The 6,013-nt window shown below is 41.5% G+C and overlaps 1 long non-coding RNA gene across 1 annotated transcript; it reads left to right on the top strand.

Annotated features, from left to right (window-relative positions):
• Window positions 1-3,968: 3,968 nt before the first annotated feature.
• LOC119918417 lies at window positions 3,969-5,817 on the top strand. The gene is made up of 3 exons (XR_005447444.1): window positions 3,969-4,450; window positions 5,251-5,440; window positions 5,627-5,817. It is a non-coding gene; the product is annotated as an uncharacterized LOC119918417 (long non-coding RNA).
• Window positions 5,818-6,013: the final 196 nt, after the last annotated feature.

Below are 6,013 nucleotides of genomic sequence, written 5' to 3'. Positions count from 1 at the left end.
TTGGCATACAATTGCCCAAAAAATTTATTATTTGCTGTGCTTTTATTTATAAAAGGAAAAAATAAATATTGTATTACAAATCTAAAACGGTGGACAGTGGAAAGCACACGTGGGTGCTGCTCTCCAATTGACTCATAAACATGCCAATGAAGCATGTCTGTTATAGACAGATGAGAGGGCTCCCTCCACTGGCTGTCTCTGATTAATATAAAAGTGCATCAGAAAATTTGAATATCGTGGAAAAGTTTGTTTTTTCCTATAATTTAAGTCAAAAAGTGAAACCTTTTTATATATTCTAGATTCATAACATATAAACTGAAATAGTTCATGGAAATCAAAATTCTATACCTCCGAATATTAGAATAAATACAGAAATGTCAACCTGAGAAGAGCCTTCGATCTCTCAGTCTGGTTCAGTACACTCAACCACAATCATGGGGAAGACATCTGACTTGACAGTTGTCCAGAAGACACTCGTTGACACCCTCCACCTGGAGGCCGCAGAAGGTCATTGCTGAAAGGGCTGGCTGTTTGCAGAGTGCTGTATCAAAGCATAATCATGGAAAGGTGACTAGAAAGTTAAAGTGTGGTAGGAAAAGGTGCACAAGCAACAGGGATGAGCCTTAAGAGAATTGTCAAGCAAAGCCTTTTCAAGAAGTCAAGGGATTTTTAAAAGGAGTGGACTGAGGCTGGAGTCAGTGCATCGTGAGCCACCACTCACAGACGTGTCCAGGAAATGAGCTACAAGTGTCGTATTCCTGGTGTCAAGCCACTCCTGAACCAGAGACAATGTCTTACCTGTGCTAAGGAGAAAAAGAACTGGACTGTTGCTCAGTGGTCCAAAGTCCTCTTTTCAGATGAAAGTAAATTTTGCATTTCATTTGGGAAATCAAGGTCCCAGAGTCTGGAGGATGAGTGGAGAAGCACAGAATCCAAGTTGCTTGAGTGAAGTTTCCACAGTCAGTGATGATTTGGGGTACCATGTCGTCTGCTGGTGTTGGGCCACTGTGTTTTATCAAATCCAGAGTCACTGCACTGTCTACCAGGAGATTTTAGAGCACGTCATGCTTCCATCTGCTGACAAGCTTTGTGGAGATGCTTTCCAGCAGGACTTGGCACCTGCCCACAGTGCCAAAAACATTAGGAACTGGTTTGCTGACCATGGTGTTACTGTGCTTTACTGACTAGCCAACTCGCCTGACCTGAAACTCTAGAGAATCTGTGGGGTTTGTCAAGAGGACAGTGAGAGACACCAGACCCAAAAATACAGATGAGCTGAAGGGCCCTATCAAAGCAACAAGGGCTTCCGTAACACCTCATCAGTGCTCAGATGTATTGCCTCCATGCCACGCCACCGTGATGCAGTAATTCATGCAAAAGGAGACCAGACCAAGTACTGAGTGCATAAATTCAACTTTTTTTCAGAACTTTTCAACCTTTCAGTAGGTTGGAATTTCTGTATTGTACATTTTTCATTCTTATATTCTAATATTTTGAGATATGGGCTTTGATTTCTGGGCGGCGCGGTGGTAGAATGGTTAGCACCTCACAGCAAGAAGGTCATGGGTTCAAAGCCCGGTACCCCAGCCTTTCTTTGCATGTTCTCTGGGTGCTCTGGCTTCCTCCTGCCATCCAATGACATGCAGGCTAGGTTAATTGGTGTCTCCTAAATTGTGAGTGGTTGTTTGTCTATATGTGGCCCTATGATGGACTGGCAACTTGTCCATGGTGTACCCTGCCTTTTGCCTGATGTAAGCTGGGATTGGCTCCAGCTCTGTACACAGGATAAGCGGTTGATGATGGATGGATGGGTTTTGATTTCCAGCCCTGAAATATTTCACTTCATGTGCAATGAATAAAACATTTGAAAGTTTCACTTTTAGACTTAAATTACCGGAACACTTTAACTTTAACATCTGTTTCCTGAATCAAGTTGAACTTGCCGCCTCTGCTCCTTTAACCACGTAGGGCATTGGTCTGATCTAAAGACTTCTAAACAATTTAAATTAGGTGCATGTCTTGTGTCAAATGCAATTACATTGGTCAGGTTGGTTTTCATCTGTGCCATGTTCTCTGCAGTGCAGGCTGCTGCACACCAACAAAAATGTGTGCAAGTGAGGCATTTAAATTCACTTACACATGTGCCGTGGCTTTCTCATTGATCATTTCTTTTTATATTTAGCTGTAACACAGCCTTCAATACCCAAGGAAATGGAGGAAAAACACTTGACTGGCCACCTGAAGATATTAAGTATCACATGTTTTATCCACACACATGCCTTGTAGGGAGAATGCAGGTTGTTATGTAATGACAGTGTTGATTAAGGCCTCATTCATATTTTTTCCCCCCAGGTCAATTTTGTTAATGTAGGCTATTATGAAATGTATTGAGTTATTCATTTTTGTACCTCTGTTGTGACGTGTCTCTCACTGTGTCTTGTGGGCTGTCCTGCCAAATGGCTATAAACCAAACGATAAACCTGTTTAAGGCCAGTGAATAACAGTGGCCAGAAACTTGACTCCAAAGGCATGATAATGTTGTTCTGTGTCTGCTGAATGTGTCAGTAGGTAAGTAGCTAACGTGTTAGCCATGGTCTCTTTGTTTGTTTTGGAGTTCTTCTGGTCCCTAGTGACCAAAAAATCTATAAATGTAGCTTTACATCATCACAATCTAAAAGGTTTCACAATGTCCATAACAATTTTTTCTTACTGTTACACAAACTTCACTTTCTACCTTAAAATCAAAGCTGTGTGCGAACTGTTAAATCTTTGTGTTTCTGTGAAAAAGGATTAACAGGTAGAACCACCATTTACTATATGCAGTTTTTGTAGTGATTTATAAACATATTTAACTACTTACAATACTATTTAAATTTGAATTTAGTTTTATCTTCAACCAATACCAAGTTACTGCAGCTATAGGTATCTAGTTACAGGTTAATTATATGCAGTGAGTACTCCTCAGTATCTGCACACACTAAGAATCCCAATTGAAGTGAAAGCGGTGGGTTAGGTTGAAATATCTCCGGTTTAATGTAGCCTGCTAATGTAAGCCACTTAATCCTTTTATCACCTCTCTGATTTAAGTTAATGAGCGTTCTCAGTTTGCAGCTCTAAGTATAATCTTTGCATTAAAAGAAATCTGAGTAGCTGCAGAACACATATTTAAACATCATGTGATACTTTTCTTAGCATTCAGTTTGAAAAATAACTACATCCTGGTTCATTCACCTTGGCCTTATTTCTCATTTCTTCATTTGTCCACATGTCCTTAAGCGGCAATATACTGTGTGGCTAACCAGTGTTAATCTTTTACTAATTTGACCATTTGTTATAATTTCTGGCAGGAATTATGAGGTTTCAAGGTGGGGTATGCAATCAAATGCAATACCATGACAAATATCAACGATAGCTGCACGTGAAACATTCAAATTAAAAAATTATTACATCCTGGTTCATACACCCTGGCCTCTTCTCTCATTTGTCCACTTGTCCTTAATATGCCATGCATTGTCTGGTTCACCAGTGTTTCCTGAAAGTAAACACCTCTGTTTGTTCACAATACAGAACTTAATATTTCACCCATTATGTTTGAGGTTGGTGACACATATCAATCAGATGTTATCATTAAGTCTTTTTGAATTTGAGGGCAGATCTTTCATGTCACTCTTGGTGGGGATAATAAAAACATCTCTCAGGACAGATGAATGAAATTATCTCAAATTACTACAAAGTTCTCCTTCTGTGTTTTTGTAAAGTTTCAGAGCGACAGAGACCCACAGCATCCCTCTCACTCCTTCCTGCAGTGCCAGAGGAGAGGTGGAGTCGCTGACTGAGATTACTTTGAGCAGCATGTAGGGGAATAAATTTACCTATAATAGACTTTAGTGGGGCTTCGGTGACGTCATGGACAGACTAACGGTGTAGTAACTGAGCTCCACTGGAAGAAACTGAAGAATAGAGTGACACGTAGGCTTCAATATTTCGACGCTGAAATACAAACGAATTACAGATTATTCAGAGACAGACCGCAGCGGTTAAAGACGCGATCATACGGCAATCACGGAGCCAGGGGCCAGTTCTCTTCCAAGGCAAACGGATCTACTTTGACCAGGACTACTCCCCCGGCTTGCAGCAGAAACGGATGAGGGTTCACAAAGTTATAAAGCAAGGACATTCTGGCGAGATGTCTGTACCCAGCACAATTGAGGATTAAGCTGAACACTGGCGAGAAAACTTTTCCAACACTAACGAGAGCGGCACACAGCTCAAGGAGCTGGGATCGATGTGAGATGCGGGGAGAGGGAGCGCATCGAGGAGGACCTGAAAGCTGGATGGATGAACCAAGAGAGGAGAGGGAGGGAAACGATCTTAAGGCTTTTCGGCAAGGAGAAGACTAAAGTGACTTCACCACAAAGGTGGACTAAAGTTAGCTGCAATCAAAACAGTGGTAAGGATATTAACCCCATATTGCTAATGGACGTACAGGAATAACATTAAGCGTTGTTATATTATTGAGACGAATATTTGAATGTTCCATGCTGTCACAACTCTTTACAAAATAAGGTTATGTTCTATAGGCTATATTCCAGATGGAGGCTTTGCTTAAGTTATATTTATGGAATACACTCGTTCAGACCTCTTTTGCATGTTAGTGTAATATTGGTCACACCTCTCTGCCCCAATTTGGCGCAGTTAGAGTTCAGCTGCTGCTGCATCAGATTGGTGAAGTGGAAGTTTGGTTCTGTGTTACTTGCATTGTTTGTTTTTGTTTCTTACTTTTTTTTGTTTCTCCCTGACATATATGCTGTTCTCTTGGGACTTAGATACTTTCTGACATTTATGTGTGAGGTAACTCACTGCCTTTACTGTAGGTCTATGCATACCGATCATGCTTACTGTCCCGCGAAGTCACCCCCCCAAAGGCCCATTCAGATCCAGGAAAACCCCTGATAATCCAATGTATTTAGGAGAATGTTAAAAATAGAAATTGATAATATTTAAGGGGTGGATGCCCCCCCAGAACCGATATCGTTTTTGCTGGGGGCCATACCCAAAAATCTATGTAATACAGATCAAAGATATAGCCTATATTGGGGGTTATTCTATTGAAAGCAAATAAAATGATAACAGCAAAACTGGAAAGAGGCAAAACTAACCATAACCCAATGGGTGCAAAGACTGATAAATGTTTCTATGATGGAGTAAATGACTGCAAGCCTAAAATTGTCTATGGACATTTTTATGCAGAGGTGGACCTGTGTCTCCCGATACCTGGGTCTTTGATGGAAGGGAAGGGAAGATACCCATACGAATTCCTCTTTGATACTGCTTAGTCACCACTGCCTATTTGCTTCCTAGCTCCTCTGAGGAGCAGGCGGTTTACCAGAGCCAGCACACCAGCTCCAGACAGCAATACTCACAGCTTGAATGTCTGTGGGTAAGTAATTTAATGTTACCTGACAGCAGTGCTATACCAGAAATCAAGCAGATTTGTAGCCTACTAAGGTATCTCACTAGTGTATTATAAGCATAGCCTAACCAAGTAGTTTTGGTGCGTAAACCTAGCCAAACTGTGACCATTTCACAATGTTAAGTAATTATTGTTGTCTTTTTTCTTCAACAGGAACCAAGGATGGGTTGATAAACAAGGCGCTTATTGAGACAAGCCCCCACCCTGAGTCTCGATCCCCGGGTTCCTATCTGCTTCGGCCACCAAACCCTTAACAACCTCCTTCATCCCTCCATCTCTCTATCCTCGATGCAGCCATCATAAATACTCCTTATTATTCGAATAAACTACCTTTTCATACCTCACATTGGTGTGGTCTTTGTTAGTGAACAGTAGCTGTTTTGAGGTTGACCCATCCTGGGTCTGTACCTCAAAGCAGGTTTAGTTTATTAAATGCCTGAGGCTAGGTCCAGAAGCACCCCCCCCCCCCCCCCCCCCCCCCAGCCATTGGGTTCAATCTGCATGTGGAAGTGCAGCTGTGTTGCTTTAAACCTGGATTGT

The sequence above is a fragment of the Micropterus salmoides genome, unplaced genomic scaffold (assembly GCF_014851395.1).
Source record: "Micropterus salmoides isolate LMB-PRFRI ecotype aquatic unplaced genomic scaffold, ASM1485139v1 Ms_hic_scaffold_23, whole genome shotgun sequence".
Taxonomy (NCBI): Eukaryota; Metazoa; Chordata; class Actinopteri; order Centrarchiformes; family Centrarchidae; genus Micropterus; species Micropterus salmoides.
This window is presented reverse-complemented; position numbering and strand designations above follow the sequence as displayed.